General features: G+C 40.6%; 1 protein-coding gene across 10 annotated transcripts in view; it reads right to left on the reverse strand.

Moving 5' to 3' along the window:
• Positions 1-20,834, reverse strand: part of WIPF1 (WAS/WASL interacting protein family member 1) — a 122,941-nt gene that overhangs the window by 30,978 nt on the left and 71,129 nt on the right. The window contains exon 1 of one of the 10 annotated variants that reach the window (XM_009237842.4): positions 6,988-7,209. The exons of the other annotated variants lie outside the window; for them this stretch is intronic. The gene's annotated coding sequence lies outside the window, so the exon portion shown is untranslated. Of the gene's footprint in view, positions 1-6,987; positions 7,210-20,834 lie in introns of those variants that run through there. 10 annotated transcript variants of the gene reach the window in all.

Raw genomic sequence — 20,834 nt, forward strand, 5'->3', positions numbered from 1 at the left:
GAAGGCAAAAGACTCAGCAGCAGTTTCCCAGTGTGGTCAGTCATCTCCTGCATCAGAATCTGTTGTGCCTGTGTCCGGCTTCCCAGACTAGTTGAGCTCTCGGCAGTGTCAGATCACATGCCTACCCACTTGCTGGGCCTTGCCCTCCTACCCCACCCCAACCCAGGCAATGAACTTTTAAGAAGACACACTTTTCAGAGTTAATTTCTTTTTAAGAGTAATTTCAATGTTAAGTAACTTTCATGATAGAAAAGCCAGACTTTCTAAAATCTTTACTTGGTGTGTTGACTTCTACGTACACAAAGAAAACCCAAGGGACAGAAAAGGCTTTTGTTTTCACATACGGTATTATGGTCTGAACTATGTCCCCTGCAAGGTGATATGCTGAATTCCTAACCCTCAGGACCTCAGAAGGCAACTGTATTTGGAGATAGGGTCTTTAAAGAGGTGATTAAGCTAAAATGAGGCCATTGGGTGAGATCTTAATCCAATTTGACTGGTGTCCTCATACAAAGAGGAAGAGACATCAGGCATGTGCTCACACAGAGGAAAGTCTTCAAGTGAAGACGCAGTGAGAAGGTGGCTGTCTGCAAACCAAGGAAAGAGGCTTCAGAACACACCAAACCTGCCTACATCTTGATCTTGGACTTCCAGCTTCCAGAGCTGGGAGAAAACAAATTTCTGTTATTTGATCTACCCAGGCTGTGGTATTTTATTATGGCAGTCCTAGCAAATTAATACACATGGCTTTAACAACATACGTTTGTCTATTATCCATTGTGGAAACAATAAGATAATGGCCTTTGAATAAACTATCCATCAATTGATTTCTCACCAAGATATTTCTGGATTGTCATACGTTAAAAAATTTAAAAATCAGCCAGAACCCTAGAGTATGTAAGTGACTGCCAAAGGTTTATTTAATAAGTGAATGAATCATTCAAAAATAAACAAATTTTAGGTGAAAATAGCTGAAGTAAGGGGAGGAATCTATCAATAAACCTTTCGTAAGGAATTGGCTTTATGGGTTGAGAGAACAGAGAAATAATTTGCATAAATGACTTTAAAAATTTAATTAGTTTCTTCTTTGTTGCCTACACACACACACACACACACACACACACACATACACACACACCACCCCAGCATTTAGAAATTCTGGACTTCCTAGTTCATTCTGTGAATGAAATGGCTGGCATCGTTGGTCTTACTAGAATGCTATTAGGTCAACATCATGGTTTAACACTTACATTTAGACAACATTCACTGATCCCAGATCAACTAGGGCATCTTGCAGCCTGGACTCACTTGTTAAACATGCAATGTTGGCTACAATGAGCACTCTGAGAGAAAGAGAACTGCTCAGCCCACTCCCCAACAGTACAGGGGACACATTCTCCTCAATGGCATGGCCAACTAGAGGTCAACCATAGCTCACAGTTCAGTCCAGACGTGCCCCAGGAAACTCAGGGTTTCTTCTTCAATGTGCTCATCTAGGAAAGCAGACTCATCCCTGAATGTAAAATGATTGCCTTCCTTGGGATCAAGAAAATGGGCTGGTTATTTAAATAAACTGTTTCTTAGTTTCATAGCCAACTTAAAATTCATTCTAGATTGCACTGCCTAGGGCCCACACTACAGAATAACATGAGGTGGGGAGCGATTCCTAATAGTCCCCCAGTGAACACAGTTGACAATCCTCCGAAGGCCGGTCTCTAATCCCACGTGGGCAGGGGTTCCATTAGAGAAGATAAGAAGCAGCTTTATCCAATTATGTTTATCATTAATTTGGACTATTCAAAAATATAAAGCATTTTGCTCTATAAATGTTGCTAAAAGTAACCCTTAAATACTATCATACCTAAAATGAATGGTGGAAAATTAAACTTTTTTCCCCCAAAAGATTGAATCAATAGAGGAATATTTTATTTGCTGCGGGTGGGGGAGGGTATCAGAAATAATATAACTGGATAGATTCAAAAATCCAACTGCTCTCTTGCCCTCATTATTTTCTATTTTTATTTACATTTATTTATTGACTTTTTTTTTTTTTTTGAGACAGAGTCTGGCTCTGTTGCCCAGGCTGGACTGCAGTGGTACGATCTTGGCTCACTGCAACCTCCACCTCCTGGGTTCAAACAATTCTCCTGCCTCAGCCTCCCGAGTAGCTGAGATTACAGGTGCACACCACCACACTTGGCTAATTTTTGTATTCTTGGTAGAGATGTGGTTTCACCATGTTGGCCAGGCTGGTCTTGAACTCCTGACCTCAAGTGATCCACCCGCATCAGCCTCCCAAGGTGCTATGATAACAAGCATGAGCCACCATGCCTGGACTCATTTATATTTTACTTTATATATAATGCTCTTAACTCATTTTCATCTGTGTATTTCTTGAGTGCTTTTGGCATCTTCAGGTTAGTTTTTTGTTTGTTGTTGTTTTCTTCGAGATTTCTTTTTCTCCTTTTGTATTGTAGAGAATACAAAAACATACAAAGATGAAAAAAAAGCACTGAAGTTGTATTTAACCACTGAAGGAAGCACTGAATAATAATTAATTTTTATGTGAAAAAGGATTGGGGGTAATAACCAGAGGTAACTCTTTGTTATTTTGATACATGTCCTTCCAGCTTATAAGTACATGTACATCTCTCTCTCTCTCCCTCTCTCTGTGTCACACATACACATAAACACACAATTGTTTGACCAAAAAATATTAACGGAACAAAATTTATAATACATGTAACACAAAAGTGTTTTCCTGAGAAAAGGTTTTTCAATTCAAATTGAGTTATTACAACCATAAAAAATAACTGCAAGGGCATTCATTACAAAGACAGTGAATCCACTCCAAGTCACCCTGCAAAAATAAAATCATTGAGCAAACTCAAATTGCTGCTAAGACGGTGAATTTTAAAAAGCATGTCGTTTCGGGATTCCTACTCAATTATTCTTGATTCTATTCTTTAGATACTCCTCCATGATGCAAACTTAGCTGGATGTATTTAAGATCAGAAAACCATTAGAACTAATTAAGATGAATTTGGCTTTGTTCTTCAACTTCCTGTAAAAAATGCTCAACAGGAAAATTGATGCTCGCAGTAAACCACAGTCATCCTGTTTCTTTAACACAATCTTTTCACAGCTGCAGTTGCCTGGAGTTTCTATTTTATGACGCGAGTCACTGTGCAACAGCTCTACCGTCCCTTCCCCCCAGCATGTGGTCTGGCCATTTTAGAAACTTTCAATACCTTTGCAGAAAGGTTCGTTTCTATTATTGCTACTCTTCCTCTCTCCAAGCTGAAGGTCCTTGCTCAGAGCAATAAGGCCATGGATACAAGAGGGGAAACAGAAAAGGCAGCTGGACTCCAGGGGAAGCAAAAGGCAGAGAAGAGGAAAACAGCTTTATTAGCAAATCAGCAGCCTCACCCAGTTGGTTCTTATGCATTGTTAGTCTCCATTTGAGCTGAATGTGGAGCACATGCTTGCCATATACAGAATCCCTCACTTCTCAAAATGTACTGCTCTTTTCTCAGTCAATCATCATTGAAAACAATACTTCAGCGACATCTGATTAGGTTGTCTTCTTAATGGTAAATGTCAATTTAAGTCTGCTGAACCTAGAAATGCTTCTTTTATAGTTCTTTTAGATAAGGAGGTGATTTATTTTGGCGGGGAGTAGGAAAGGTGTTTTTCAAAGAAGACATTTTGAAGCATCTCTAACATCATTAAGACTGGCTAGGAGCTTGGACACAAATTTACTGCAAGAGTACTGCTAGGGAAATAAAGGTTGCTGTGAAGTAAAATTATTTTTTAATCCACTATTGTGCACATTTAATTTTAAAATTAATACAAATTCATAGACATCGAAGACCCTTTTAATAGTGAGAAAATGAAGGTGAGCTGAATGACCCGCCTACCTGTCATTATTTAACTGAAGGAAAGGGAAAGGAAACATTTTTTACTTTATCCATATAATTAAAGAGTAGCAGGTTTTCTCCCATACTTCCCATCTCTTTAAGGGGTTCAAATCTCCAAGCTAAAATCTGCCTAAATCGCTATCACCACATTTAGTTCTACCAGAGGATTAAGATGTGCCACTGTTTCTCTCTCTCTCTCTCACACACACACACACACACACACACACACACACACACGGCATATATGTCAGCATACTTGATATACTGTATTCATTTTATTATTGAAAGTACAGCTTTATGATATAAGCAGAAGTGTCACCAAGTTTACCTCTGAAGAAGTGAAAAGACTTAATATCTTACTTGAGATTATTAGTTTTAAAGATATTTACTGTTGCTGTGACATTTAAAGCAAAACATTTGTAATCTCAGATTCCCAAGGCCGGAAAAGCACCTCAAGAAATCATACTGGCTGGGTGTCATAGCTCATGACTATAATCCCAGCACTTTGGGAGGCCAGGGTGGGAAGATCGCTTGAGCCCAAGAGTTTGAGACCATCCTGGGCAAACATAGTGGGACCCTCATCTCTACAAAAGAAAAAAATATATATATATATATAAAATTAACTGGGCATGGTGGCACACATCTGTAGTTCTAGCTACTTGGGAGGCTGAGGTGGGAGGACTGCTTGAGTCCAGGAGTTTGAGGGTGCAATGAGCTGTGATCATGCCATTGCACTCCAGTGTGGATGACAGAGCTAAACCCTGTCTCAAAAAAAAAAAAAAAAAAACCAGAAAAGAAAAAGAAAAAGAGAAATCACACAATTTATAATGTTGCTTCCAAGCTGCACTTGTGAAAAAAAGCTCTTACAATTCAGATAACTTCCTCCACATTTAGTGGTTAGGTGGCCTTGGGTAAATTACTTAGCTTATGTAAGTCCGGTTTTCAAAATAATAGCACTTACTTAGTAGGGTTATTCAAGAGTTAAATGAGGGAGTGCTTAATAAGTATTAGCCATTTTCAAAAAATAAAATAAGCAAAGGTGAAGAACCTAACACAAAATAAGTGGTCAGTAAATATCACAGTCTTTCCCCCTATTTAACCACGAGAAAGAGAAACCATGAGCTGATTTAAATCAGCCTACGTGTGTACACCCATGCAAACTTCCGTATTACAAGTGAATGGTGAAGGGAGATGTGTATAAAGTGCCTTTCAAATTTCTCAGAAAAGCATACTGATTAAGGCAGTCCTTATTCTAGTTTTTTTTACAGTTTTAATTTTCAGGACAGACAGAGGTATTTATGGCAGTCCAGGAGAAATGCTTTTTTCAACAACAAGCACATGTTTAACAATTTGGACAAAATGAGTCAAACCTTAAAGCAGAAATATATCACAAATTTAAACAGCCAGAAACTTCCAAAGTAAATGATGTGTGTTCATAAAATGTTAAGAAGGCTTCAAAAGGTCATAAAACTTGAAGGGTCCAGGAATTCAGTATCACTTCATCTTATATTTTAGGTAGGTTGGGGAACTTCCAGCCTACAGGCCAGATTTGGAATTTGATCAGATCTGAAGTTGCTGCTCGGTCCCAGGAACTAATTTTCACCACAGAGAGTTCTCTGAATATTTCAGTCCACCCAGAGTATGTGTAACCCTTAAAAGGTTAGATATTAGAGTAGTTGAAGCGCTATGAGAAAATAGCCCATGAATAAACTTTTCAAAGAGCAATAAAAAACCTGACTTAGTGAAAAATGACTTTTAGGTAAGTCATTTAATGACCTTAGACCTATAAAAGGAAAAGTTTTGACATGATGATATTCCAGTTCAGAAGAACAAAGCTTGATAAAGTTAATACATAGCACTGTAGTCCAAGTGAATTGTAACAGTATGATTTCCACACAAATCAACCTCAAAACCTTTCCCCAGTTTCTCATCTTCCTTTCTCACTGTCCTGTCCTATTCTTTCTCCAGTCTTTCATCTTTCTCTCTACCAAGCTGTCTTACTTTGCTTAGTTAGAATCTTTCAGTAGCCTTTTCATTTACCACCTCTCCATTCTCTTACTACATATACTAGTTATGCCATTAAATTATTTAAAATAACTTGTATGCCTGTAATCCCAGCACTTTGGGAGGCCGAGGCGGGCAGATCACTTGAGGTCAGGAGTTTGAGACCAGCCTGACCAACATGGTGAAACCCTGTCTCTACTAAAAATACAAACCAAAAAAAACAAAAAACTTGTACTTAGTGACTAAAGTTATATGTGCCTTCTGAGTTTTTTAAAGCTTTATTTTATATTTCTTCACGGGGAGAAAGGAACATAAGTCAAATTGTTTCTTCCTACATATTCTAGAAAAAAGTTTTTTAATGTAAAAAGTTTCCTTAGTTCTGTTAAGTCTCTGAGTAGATGGCTTGAAATTTTAAAAATCACAATATTTTATGCCAAAACATTAATCATATTAAACATAAAGTTATAACTAATGCTATAGAATTTGATTTGCGATAGTAATTGTGCACACACTGTTATAACAGGAATAGACTTATTCTAAAAGACAAATCGTATTATAAAAGACTCTGCTTAGAAATGGTTTAGTTTGAGTTTTGAACTTAAATAGCACATCGGCAGCAACAGAACTGCAACAGCTTAGTTCCATGGTATTTTCATTTGAAGCTTCCAATGGCTCCTTGTACTTTAAAGCACTTATTGTTGCCACACCAAAGATTCAAAGGCAGTTGTGTGGACAACTGTATCATACACCAAAAGGATATATTTACTGACATAAGCCCCCAATTTAAATGGGAAAATAAATTCCTGTGGATCCAAACTTGTCCAGTGGTCGAAAAAAATTCTATTGAAAATCTTGCTTACATTTTGGCTCAAAGCATAAGTTATGAATCATTCACAATCACCATAGTGGTGAAACTAGCATTCTGGGCAACAGGAATAGCTCACATGGTGTTCTACAGAAAAATTAAACAACTTTATCTCGACATACTATGGTCCATTAAAAGCCATTTAGTTCTTCCCTGTAGCTGATAAAGGAAATAAACTTTGAATATAATTTTTCTTACCGTTAAAGGGTACTGCAGGGAGCCATGGTCAGGGACACAGGCAGACAGAGGGCCAGCGGGACAGGAGCCAAGAGAGAAAACTGTCCCTGAAAAAGGTATCATCTTCTAACGCAAGTGTGGGGTCGTTTTTGGACAGCCATTTTGGACAAGCTCTGGCCTCTTGTTAAATGTGACATACTGAGTCAGAGGCAGACGTCCTTCTGTGGTTATTCGCTTCCTGTCTGATTAATTTGTTGTTTGTTCCTTCCTCCTTTGCTGCAGAAAAAGAAACTAGATTGGTTTTGCTTAAGAAGCAAGCAAGAAAAAAAACCTAAATTAAAAAAAATTAAATGTTTCTCTTCTCCACGAGGTGTAATACACAGCTATTTGGTACAGTGACAAGAGGAGATGAGCACCTCCACTCAGTGAAGAGTCCAACTTTATTCTAGATGTTCCCACAAAAATAACTGTTCATGGAACTTGAGATTCCTTTAGGAAAATTATATTTGAAAGTATCACTGTAAGTACTGACTATTCCATTGAGTAATAGGGAAAAGAGTCACTCAAGAAAGAAAAGCTCTTACCTACCTTACCTTATCTCTTAATTAGGCTAAGGGCTTCTTCTCATTTACAGGGCATTCAAGTGTGTGGGGAGAAAGTTACAAATGCAGGTAAAGAGAGCAGGTCAGGTGTATGAAGGCAAATGAGGTTCTTTTTTTGGTTTTGTTTTATTTATTTCTTTTTTTTTTAGAGACAGTCTTGCTGTCACTTAGGCTGGAGTGCAGTGGCGTAATCATAGCTCCCTGTGGCCCTGACCTCCTGGGTTCGAGCAATCCTCCAGCCTCAGCCTCCTGAGTAGCTGAGACTACAGGCATATGCCAATGCACCTGGCTATTTTATTTTTATATTTGGTAGAGATGGGATCTTGCTTTGTTGCCCAGCCTGGTCTTGCACTCCTAGCTTCAAAGTGATCCTTCCATCTTAGCTTCCCAAATTGCTGGGATTACAGGCTTGAGCTACCATACTTGGCAGCAAATGAGTTTTGAAATGTGATTTTGGTGCCCAAGTCAGGGTAAATAATATACAGCTTAAGTCAGCTGCAGATCCATAGCTTTCTATGCCAAAATGTTTCTGTCCCCCACACTTAATGGGATAACAGTAACTCTCCTAGGAGATGCTTGACAAAAGCATAGAGATAAAGAGGGCAGAAGGAAGAAAGTCAGATTTCTCATTATTAAAGAACTCAAGAGGTGGATGGCAATGGAATACATGTAGAAAACATTTTATCAAAACCTTGAGTTATGTATAGAACGATCTGAAAATGCTCATAATTTTTTCTTAACCCATCTTAAAGGTTCAGACTTACATTTGCAACACATAGCATATAACTCTGAGAAAACAGTTAACAGTCGAAGAATTTAAAAGAGAGGCATATTTCAGAAACTAGCTTCGTTGTAAAATCTGAATGTTGGGTCCTGATTCTGCTAGGATCAGAGGCCAGAGGCATGAAAAGAACATATGTTGTCTAACACTGCCTTACCTGTAAAGTGATAGAACTGGGCTAGATGGGTAATTTTCAACTCAGGTAGCTGTTGGGGGTGGTGAGCAGTGAGTGGGAATGGTGGGGGCAGGGGCCTGCAGCATTCAGTGGGTGGGGCCAGGAATGGGAAATTTCCTATGGTGCTTACGACAGTCCCACCCAAAATACCAGAAGTGCTCCTACTGGGGAGTACTGGGACAGATGATGTCTAAAGATCTTTTAAACTCAAATTTCCCTGAGATAGGAGTCTAACTCCATGAGCAGATTCATGATGCCAGGCCATGGGCACAGTTCCTGGAGTGGAGTACCCAAGAATAAGTGACTGAGAGTCCTCTGCTTTGCCTGGAGCCCCTTGAAGGCAGGGACCGCCTCTTGTCTAACTCTGGCCTGGTGTCCACTCGTGACTTAATACACGAATAAATACCTGCAGGCATGGGGCTGGACAGAGGTGGAGGCCTGCAGCTACCAGCCACTTCCCCCAATACAAACCCTCAGGAAAACAGAAAACTTGATCAACTGTTAAGTAAATGCCTGAGTGAATCTTTGGGGAAGTCTAATTATAGTTGGGTCTAAAAAGAGAACATGTGCGATATAACAATTTCTCTACGTATTTTCAGAATTATTTTGAAGTTCTCTAAGTAAGACACCCCAAACACACACACACACACACACACACACACACACACACACTCTCTCTCTCTCTCTCTCTCTCTCTCTCAGTACACATACCATTCATGGCTATTTCCATCCCTTAGGGGAGTGGTCCCTAACCTTTTTGGCACCAGGGACTGGTTTTGTGGAAGACAATTTTTCCATGGAGTGGGGGCAGGGGGTGGGGACGGTTTTGGGATGAAACTGCTCCACCTCAGATCATCAGGCATTAGATTCTCGTAAGGAGCTTGCATGTGCAGTTCACTTTAGGGTTCTTGCTCCTCTGAGAATCTAATGCACAGCTGATGTGATAGGAGGCAGAGCTCAGGAGGGAACGCTCGCTCACCAGCTGCTCACTTCCTGCTGTGTGGCCTGGTTCCTAAGGGGCCATAGACTGGTTGGAGACCCCTACCTTAGGAAAAGCTCACTTAGAAGGGAATATGTCACCTAGAAGGCTACAGTCCCCAAGACATGCAACAGAGTAGTTGTGTAGTTTGAGTCTATTCCTACAGTCAACTTTGGACACATTTATCAGGTGTCTACTATGCATGTTAGGACATAAATTAGATAATGTTCCTCCCCTGCTTAAAACCCTCCAATGACTTCTCATTTCACTTAAAAAGTCCAAACTTTTAGGTCCACAGGGACCCACAAGATCTGGCCCCTCCTTAACTCTCTGCCTTCATCTCAAGTAATACTCTGCCTTGCTAATTTACCTTCCACATCTTTCTGTTCCTTAAATGCACCAAGCTCATTTGCATCTTCGGGCCTTTTACTTGCAAGCCTGGTACTCTTGCCTGGTACACTCATCTTTTTGTTCCTTTTTATTCTTCAAATGTCAGCAAAAATGCTCTCCCTCATGACCCATTTCTGCTCTGTTTTCTTTTATGCATAGCACAGGTCACCGCTTGACACTGTCTTATCTGTTTATTTACTTGTATGTTTCTCCCCACTAGAATTCAAGCTCTGTGAGAGCAGGGACCTTGTCCATCTTGTTTCTGCTGTTGCTTCAGCATCTAATGCAGGTGTTTGAAAATAGGGTATGTTGAATGAAAAAGAAAATCAATGTTTCTTACAAATTCTACTATAGCATAATGTTCCTTTTTTTTTTTTTTTTTTTTTTGAGACAGAGTCTTACTCTGTCACCCAGGCTGGAGTGCAGTGGCACAACCTTGGTTCATTGCAATCTTCACTTCCCAGGTTCAAGTGATTCTCATGTCTTGGCCTCCCTAGCTGGGACTACAGGCGTGCACCACCACTCCTGGCTAATTTTTTTTGTATTTTTAGTAGAGACGGAGTTTCGCCATGTTGGCCAGGCTGGTCTCCAACTCCTGGCCTCAAGTGATCCGTCCACCTCAGCCTCCCAAAGTGCTGGGATTATAGGTGTGAACCACCACGCTGCCCAGCATAATGTTCCTTTAAAAGCTTAAGACTGTTCCCCCTGAAATGGTAAATAACAAATGCCAAGACTAGACTTAAGCCTTCTTGGGAGAAGCTGTTAAAGGGAAATGTTCCAGAGAAAAGGTCAGCAGGTAAAACCCTTGGCCCATCAGTGGGCTTGGCAGTGCAGGCAGAGTCTTATGCAGTGCAGGTGGCTTACACCATTGGGCAATGTGAAGAGAAAAATGGATTAAGAAAATTGAAAACAAATAGAATAATCAGAAAGAAAGGGGAGGAAATAAAAAGATAAAGAAAACAAGGCAAGAAAAGCTGGAGGTGGGGAGAGATGATGTGGTGGGTGGCGGAGAGCTACAACCACACTGCTGACCTCAGAGGCTTTAAAAGCCACCTCTGCAGTGGATGACCCACAGGTGCTGGATGTAACAGTGCTGTCTGGCCTTCCTCGGTGAAGCGGAGTTCTCAGCTCAGTGTCAGCTTTTCCAGCAGCCACGTTCTTTAAAAAGAAAAGAACTTTAAGGCTGCAGGAGACTTGCAGAGATCAAAGTCTACATCACCACTTACAGAGGAAGAAACAGGGGTCCAGAGAAGTTAGGCATCTTGCCCATGTCACACAGCTGGCAGCAGCAGAGCAGTGGCCAAAGCCTGGGCTGCACTCCACTGTCCAGCGCCATTAATGTCTTCAGCCTCATTTCAGGTTCGGGTGATACCACCTACCTCCTTTCTGTAAGTATAAGAAGAGGCAGAAGAAAGAGGGTGGCGAGAAAGCCTGTGATGCGGATGGGAGAGGTTGTTATACTATAACTAAAGGCCTGAGATAAGTGGATTGAAAGCCTGGATGAATAAAGACAATCACAATTCTGGACTTAAAGAGAATTTTAAATACATATCTCTTTCCCATTTAATATACATCAGTCTGAGCTTAATGACAGAGTAAAACAATAATCAATAGGCTTGCAGACCAATTACATAAAGAATCCTCCATATTAATCTATAGAAATAAAAAAACCAAGAGCAGGCAGAAGATTATAAAACAATAATGTAGGTCTAGCCAGTGTAGAAAAAGTGCTGAAGAATCAGTCTCCTGCCATGGCCCCCAGTCAACATGGACTGAATCAGTGCAACAGTGGCATGTGTGAAATATGGCAACATAAGTTTTTAATAATTCTGGTTTTTCAAGTTGTGTTTCCATGACTACTGTTATGGTGCAGTATTTCCCCAGTAGTAGAAAGGTGTTTTATAATACTGCATCCCTCAGTTCTAAAACTTACATTATTCCTTCTTATACTGCAGAATGACCCCTTATACATTTTTAGGGTGAAAAAGAAACACTACCAGATTAAAGATATGCATTAGTTGTAAGAATCTATTTTCAAAATGTTAAAATACGGGAAGTATTTGATTTAAAAGAGCAGAAACAAAGGAATAATCCTCTCCACCACGTAATTATCAGTATAGCTACATACAGGGTTGATAATTTAAAAATAATCTCAGAAACATAGATAAATTAAAAACAAACCTTGTAGTATTCTGTACCCTGTTAATATAAATTGATATAATCTTACTTGGGGAAAAGTCTGCAGTGTATTCCATTGTGTTTTGGCAGCTCAGCAACCATTCCCCCTACTTATAATCATGTCCATTTGTTTGTGTGGAGAATCATCCCGCGCTCACTCTCAAACCACGTGCATCCAGAGGCATTCACTCCCATTCCAGACAGAGGAAAAGCATGTGATTCAAGGCTGGCTAATCAGAGCCTTGCATTCATTTGGCCCTAGAGACTTCTGGTGATGGCTTGTGATCATCAGAATCAAGGAAACTTGTAGCCTGAGGCGAGCTCTATCCCTGAAGGATGAGGCTGGAACCAGATCTGTTGAGGATGTAGGGGATGGGCCTGCTGCACTCATCTTTTGACCACATGGGGTCTAAAACCAAGACCAACAAAATGGAAATTGGAAGATGGAGAGAAACCAAGTGCTGGTGTTGTTGGTTGAGCCCTGAATCTATCTATAACGGAAGATGGCCTTTTTCTAGACCTTTAATTTATATTAGCAAATAAATTCTCTATTTTATTTAAGCTGGTATGGTCACGTTTTCTATCATTAGCAATACAAAGACTCTTAAGTGATAAAGGAATTGGTACTAGAAGTGAGTGCGGAATGTGACTAAGCCTAAAATGTGCAACTGGCTGATTTAAGGTTGGGGAAGGCTAGCGCAGGCTGGCCTGGACTGGAAAGTTGGCAGTCCTTGTTAAGTGACAACAAAATAGCTAGTTATGCTGCCACCTATTGACCCCTCGGTCTGAGACAGGAGCCTACTCATGGTACACCATTAATGGATTCACTAGAAAAACATTTAGAATGGTGCAGTGTGTTGGCTATTTCTTGTGTCTTTTAGTAAGATCCACAGGAAAGAGATAAATGTAGGCTCAAAACTGACTAGAGGCACAGAGGGAAAAAATACGGCTTTGTTAAGAGAGGCCTTTTTTTGGCTGTGATCTGCAATCAAGATGGGTGAGAGTCAAATAATTTGGAGACTTGCGGGTTGGAAAACCCAAATTCTCTACGGCATGCTAACATTAGACAGAGTGGGGAGGGACCCAATCATAATCCTGAGAGACACAATTCCAAACACCAGAATCCTGAATATTGAAATCCCAAAAGATCAAAATCCTGAAAATATAATTCTGGAAGAAATAATAGAGAATTATGTGAAAGATATTTATTTACATTTTAAAGGAGAATTTATTTAAGAAACATATAAAAACATGACAGAACACTTCATAGGCCATTTTACACAATAAAATAGACAATAATAACACAAATATTTTTGCAAGCATAAACACTCAGGTATTCTAATGACAGTAGCACAGGTATAGAAGTTATAAGCAGATATCTGTATTCATAAAGAAATAGGGCAAGAAGGGAAGTGTACAAATGCATATCACTACAGTTGGTATTGTGTGTGCCCAGCTTTATAAATTTGGTCATCTGAAATACTGTGACAAAGAATCTTTTGATGAGATCAATAAAAAACGGTGACATGCAGTTACCACATAGGCAGTTGCCCAAAGAGCTGAGATCTCAAGAAATTTTCTTCACAAATGCAGATTTGTATAAAAGGCCATCTCTTCATTTATTGAGGATGTTTCAACATTTTTATGTATATGCGCAATACTTACACACAAAGTCAATGCTGTGCTGATGCATTTTTATGGAGTTAAATTTGCAAAAAATGCATTTAATGAATTAGAATTTTCCAAAAGTCTCTACACAATGTATAGGTCCAGTATTGGAAATGATGAAAAGATGAAATAGATGGCATAGTGAATTATAAAAATTATGCTGAAACTTTAAAATAGTGGAAAAAAAACTGAAATAAGAAAAAGAACTAAAAAGAAAATTCGACATATGAAAAGGGTATTATGGGGATAGATTATGGGCAATTGCATGGAGATAGTCCAAAGAGCTGGCCTAACATGATGCAGCTATTCTGTGATTGTGATTTTGGGGATTTTAGATGTTTGGGATTTTAGACTTTAGAGATTTATACTTTAGGGATTTTCATCTTTGGGAATTTCAACATTCGGGATTATGGTGTTCTGGACTGTGTCTTTTGGGATTATGATCCAGATCTGGAGTAACTCTACTCTGACTCCAGGAATGGAAAGTGACCAGCCCTGGCTAATTAGAGCCTTGGGTTCCCTGGCTGCAGCGACTGGTTCAGAGATGCCCATGTGACTACTTTTGAACCAAGGAGATGTAGTGAGACTTATTTTAAGGCGTGTGGGGCTGTATTGGTAGTATGTTATCCACATTAGAGGTGTGGGGCTGGAATGGCAGTATTATACCCACATTATGAACGTGGAGACTGAGCATGAAGCCAATGCAGTAAGAGCGAGGGGAGCCTGAGACTCAAGAGGTACAGCAATCAAAAGTAACATGTGGGCCGGCGCGGGGGCTGGCGCCTGTAATCCCAGCACTTTGGGAGGCAAAGGCGGACGGATCACGATGTCAGGAGTTCGAGACCAATCTGACCAACATGGTGAAACCCTGTCTCTACTAAAAATACAAAAATTAGCTGGGCGTGGTGGGGTGGTGCGCACCTGTAATCCCAGCTACTCAGGAGGCTAAGGCAGGAGAATTGCTTGAACCCGGAAGGCGGAGGTTGCAGTGAGCCGAGATTACACCACTGCATTACAGCCTGGGCGACAGAGCAAGACTCTGTGTCAAAAAAAAAAAAAAAAGAAAAAGAAAAAAAAGGCAACATGTAGATGTTACTTGGATCCTGAGTCAAATAAACTAAAAAATAAAAATGAGGCAATTGGAAATTTGGATATTGTTCAGATATTTAATGATATTAAGATATTGATAATTGTCAGGTGTGATAATGTTACTGCAGTTATGTTGTATTTTACAAAGAATCCCTAACTTTTAGAGATATATACTGAAATATTTGTGGATGAAATATGATGCCTGGGCTTGTTTCCAAAGTGATATGGAAAAGGAGGGAAAGTGGGTAGGGGTACAAATGAAACAAAATTGATCATGAAATAGCCATTCTTGAAGCTGGGTGAGGAGTACACAGCAGTTTGTTACACAGTTCTGGCTACTTTTCATATATATTTAAAATGTTTCCATAACAAAAAGCATTAAAAAAAAAAGACTTGTGGCTCATTCCCTTCTTCATCCACTAGAGGCTGTTAAAGAGGTTTGCTTAATCTAGTGTAAAAATGCTCAGACTTGTAGAGGTAACTTACAGAGTTACAGAAGTTACCTTTTACTTCTCAAAATAATTTCTTTTGCTCTTGGAGAAACTGGATAGAATGAGGGCTCCCCTACAATGGTCAAAGAACAAGTGGTTCTTCCCAGAAAAGGAGTAAACTCTCAAAATCTGAACACCCATTATTAGTGGCAACAAAAAAGTAAAAATAAAAGTCCAACCAACAAAAGAACAGACCCTTTTCTCTAGATAAGCACTGTTCAGCAGAAATATAATTTGAGCCATGTGTGCAATTCTATATTTTCTACAAGCTATGTTAGAAATAGTAAAAAGAAATAGGTGAGATTGTAATATTTGCTTTTAACACACTACTTCAAAAATAGTATCAAAAAAACCAACGAAAATCCCCCCAAATAGTATCATTATAACATGTACTAAACATTTGAAAAGAATTATGAATTAGGTATTTTATACTCTTTTTTTCACAAGAAGTCTTCAGAAACTGGTGTTTACTTTACTACTGGCAGCACTTCAAGTGCTCCAGAGCCACTACCGCACTGGGCAACACAACTCTAGACAGTGAGGGCCTGACGCGCAGGCCCCATCTTACTCATCTTTTATGCTGGCAGGATGCCTGAATGACACTTAACAGATGTTCAATCAATGTCAGTCCCGGAAAAGTCTTGGTCCACCTAGAGCCAACTCTGGGCTTTATAGTTATAAATTCTTAGGAAGAGTTTATTCTGCTTGAAGCCATCTCTTAAAACAGGGAATTGACTAGGTATTGTTGGATTTGTGGCAAGTAGAAGAGCTAAATCGGCTTCTCTTTCCCGGGGTCTTAGTGCTAACACTTCTAGTACCACATGTGAAGAGATATTGCAGTATAGAAGTTTTAAATTAAGGGCTCAGAAAAAATTCATTACCTTAGTCTGTTTTGTGCTGCTGTAACAGAATACTGGCGACTGAGTAATTTATGGAAAGGCCAGATACGGTTCTGGATGCTGGGAAGCCCAAGGTCGAGGGGCCTTCTTGCCGTGTCATTACCATGGCTGAAGGCAAGAGAGCATGCACAATGAGAGGCAGGGAAGGAAGGAAACAGAATTTATCCTTTGATCAGGAACCCACTCTTGCGATAACTAACCTATTCCCATGATAAGGACATTAATTCATTTATAAGGACAGAGCACTCAGGACCTAATCATCTCTTAAAGGTCCCACCTCTCCTTTGGGAGGCTGAGGCAGGCGGATCACGAGGGCAGGAGATCGAGACCATCCTGGCTAATACAGTGAAACCCCGTCTCTACTAAAAATACAAAAAATTAGCTGGGTGTGGTGGCGGGTGCCTGTAGTCCCAGCTACTCAGGAGGCTGAGGCAGGAGAATGGCGTGAACCCGGGAGGCGGAGGTTGCAGTGAGCCGAGATCGCGCTACTGCATTCCAACCTGGGCAACAGAGCAAGACTCCGTCTCAAAAAAAAAACAAAAAAAAAAAGTCCCACCTCTCAACATGGTTGCATTCAGGATTAAGTTTCTGACAAATGAACTTCAAGGGACACATACAAACTACAGCATTCACAGGCTCAAACACTCAGTGGCTTTCCATTTTATACCAAGTAAAACCTAAAGTCCTTGCCATGACTAGCAAGGTCCTCAAGGATTTGACACTCCCCCACTTCCCCTCTCCTTCCTTGACCTCTTTCCCTACCTTCTCCCCCCATCTCTTTGCCTTAGGGATTTTGTGCTTGCTGTCCCCTCTTCTGAGGACACTGTTCTCTTGGCTGCTCCCCTCACTCCTCATGTTCTGCAGTATTTGTGCCTGATCTGCTCTTCCCACCAGAGAGGCAGCTCCATGAGGGCAGAGTTTGTCTTGGTCACTGCTGCTGCCCCAACAACTTAGAACAGTATCTGGCATAATGCAGGTGCTTGAAAATATTTGTAAGTGAATTTTACAAGCTTCCAGCTCTAAGATTAGTTTCAACTTTCACTTAACCTGGGGTTGTGATTATGCTGCTCCATGTTTGGCTCTAGGCAAGAAGGTGCCAGGATAAAGTGGAAATGTGTTAGATTTGCTCCTCCAAAAAGACCTGGGGAGGCTCTTGCTTCTCCCAACAGGTGGACACAAGACAGCCATTTAAAAAGACAATATGGGGGCCCTGCCAACAGATTTAACAACTCTTTCTCAAGCAGGGCTGTTTTCCAGTGTCAGGGAGAGAATGAGTTAGAAAATAGTGAGATGACTGGCTTGGAAAGAGGCAGGGGAACCAAACTAGGGTGAGAAAAAAGAGGCCCAGGACTATCTAGAAAGGACAGTCCCATAACGGCTTCATGTACTCATATCCAACAAATCTGTATTCTATGCCTCCTGTGTGCCTGACGCCAGTACCCTAGATGCTGAGGACACAGCGTGGAAGTTCACCTCTCCATGCTGAGTTTGGCAGTTTTGTGCTCAGCAAAAACCAAGAAACAAAAAGCAAACAAATACAAATGCTGAGGTTGGAACATCACTTGCCTTATTTCTTTGAAGAGCAAATGATTTCACATGTGGAAAGGACATTCATGTTTTTGTCTTTTTTTTTCCTAAGCACTATCTTGTCTTAGGTAATTTAATTAAAATGCAAACATTTCCCAGTTACCAACATCCAATACAAGTGGCCCCCAGGGGAAAACCCATGTGAATGATAGAAAGAGGCTTCTTGCAACCCAAGGGACAAACTGGTGGAAAGCCCCATTTTCACATCCTGCCAGGTACATACTTGTGCACACACACTGAGAGAAGCCACTGGCATGAAGATAGCTGTGTGTTCCCTTTGGTTGCTAATCATTAGGTATAAAGGCCAGGATGGGCCTTTACAATTACTTCTGGGCTGGTGAAAGTAGCCATATTGTTCCTTATTCAGACTTCTCTGTAGCTAAATGGCTACTCGGTGTCACCTGCTGGACAACAGAACTATATGGACACTAAAGACCCCTCCCTTGGATTCTCAGGAAACAAGGGTAAACAGCTCTGCACTTCTGGGCCTGACACCACCCATCTGAACACTGTGGGAAGGGCTCAGTGACCTAAAACTCCCCTAGGGGCCCTCTGACTGCATATAAGCCAGGCCTGGCTAGTGCAGCTGCCTGGGAGAGGCAGACCCAACTACTCTGCAGGTGGACAGGAAATGGTGGGCATTTGTGAGTGCCATAAGAATGGGGGGCCTTCCTGGGATTCAGATGATCTGCAATGTACCACACTGTCTCACTCAGTAAAGAATTGTGCCACATGACCTTCAAAGGTCCTGTTACATATTGATGTGGTTGAAAAAACTATTTCTAGTTATCTGAGCCTAGACCTTAACTCCAATTTATATATAAACTCAAAATAGTTATTGCACTGTTGTATTCATTCCCTGTATTTTCCGGTAATGCAAATGTCAAACAAATGAAATACTTTGTTTTGTTCAGATATTTACCAAGAGTTGGTTGCCCCTTTGGAAAATCATGAGCCCAAGGACAATGTCAATGGTGTTACTGAAGTCTTTAACTCAAGAGAGCCTGCAATGGCAGCTCTCACACCCACTGTGATCCTACGCATACACGCAAACACCTGACCATGTACTTTTGTTTTCTGATGAGTTGTACCTGATCACTTACAAACTGAAGTTATTTTATAATAAATTACTTTCATTTCTCTTTTAAATTAAGACTACATTGATTTGGAGGGAAATTGTGTATGAAGTCAGATTATTTTATTTGTGAAGGTTCACTGAAGATTGTGAAGAGGGCATTAGAAAATACTGTTATTAGAAGTGGGCACGGGGTCAGCCGGGGCTGGGAGCCACTGCTTCTGGTGGTTCTGGGATGTCTACATGTGCCTGAGCTCCGTTTAAAGTCATGAAAGGCCAATCAGATGATTCTGCTCATCCAGCCTGGGCAGTGGAGACCACCACAGCTACTCACCTCTGATCCTGTGAAGGGGCTTCACATTTTGTTACCAAACATATCACAGAGGCGTGGGTGATTCTTTCTCCTGTTTCTCAGCAGATACTGCTTTTCTCAGTGGCTTGGCCAGAACAGAATTTGTTCTACTCGAATGACCCCAGATTCCCTCCAAGAACTTCCCTCCTCTCATTCAGCTTCTCTGGATTCTTCAAATGACTGACCGGGGAAACAGATTGTTGGAAAAACACTTTCAGGTTGTCTCGATGGGGTCAATAACCTATCAGGCCACAGGAAAGACAAAGGAAAATGCTTCCTGCTGGAGCATTTGCACATATGTTGTTCTTTTAACTCCAAATATGTATGCAGGGGTGGTGGTAGGATCAGAAAATGTGTGATCAGAAAGTGACCAGTTCCCCACCATTTTGTGTGGGTTTTATTTTCTTTCTGCTCCATGTTGACTCATTTCCCCACAACACGGAAGCTGCTTAATCCAAAGACTTGGACCATTTCATTCTATTTCAGATCCATTCCAACAAAATGATCAGTTGGTGGCTTATGTAAAAAGCAGCTCCATGACTACATTTAAATATTGACTAGTTTGGGAATAACAAACCACAAAAATTTGGGGTATAAAAACCACATGTGGTTTATGTTTTGTAGGACACCCTCAGGAAGGTAAATGGACAAAGTAGAAAAAAAAATATAAATGGTCTCTCCCTGCCTCACCCCCACCATCATTAAATAAAAACTAAAGATACACAAAAATAAAATGAAATAATGATTAAACAAAACTCAAGCTGGGTGCTACTCCTGGCTTTGGATGGCAGTTGTGTCTTGGCAAGGCAAATAAGTAGTGGTCTGGGAACTGTGGCTAAGGTCAAAGTGTCAGAATAGCCCGACATAACCTCTGCCTTGGTCAACAGCTCACTGAGCTCCTGACCACGGCTCCTGTCTGTCACCAGCACTTCCTCCTTCCAGATGAGCTTCTCCAACCTCTAGGTACCTACAGTCACTGACCTTTTCCCCCCTAGATCTGGCTCCACACTCAACCTCCCGGCCCTCTTCTCCAGCCAAAAGAAAAACACACAAAACTGTAGATGACTTTCTAGAAACAAGTGTTTTATAATCTTTGTGTGTCTCTAATGCCACTGTTAACTAGCGAGCAGCTGTGCTAGGGCTCCATGCACAGCAGCCATTCAACAAATACTCAGTATCTTCATGCTCCAAGGTTGCTTTAGGGGATACTACAAAGATTAAACAGACAAAATTGTCCACTCTCATGGAGGTTACACTCCTATCTGCATTGATGATGTATGGAAGGAAATTTACCCTGTGTTTTGTACTGTGCAGGTGTTCATTTAGGCCCAGCTCATATTATATTATGAAGAGCAGCCTCACCAAGATCACTGTCAGAGCAGCGCTAATCCAGGCAAACTAGGACGCAAATGGGCAGTGCTCCAAAGTCCTTTGGGGGTTAGTCGTTTCAATCCAAGGACCATTTCCATAAAACAAAACAAAACAAAAAGAAAAACACAAACAAACAAAAAAACTCAATGGTATGTTGCTAGGCCAGCCCACAAAAGTATATTTAGTTCATAATGTCACTAAACTAAAACTTCAGTTCTGAGTCCTCAAAGG

The sequence above is a fragment of the Pongo abelii genome, chromosome 11, assembly GCF_028885655.2.
Source record: "Pongo abelii isolate AG06213 chromosome 11, NHGRI_mPonAbe1-v2.0_pri, whole genome shotgun sequence".
Lineage (NCBI taxonomy): Eukaryota > Metazoa > Chordata > Mammalia > Primates > Hominidae > Pongo > Pongo abelii.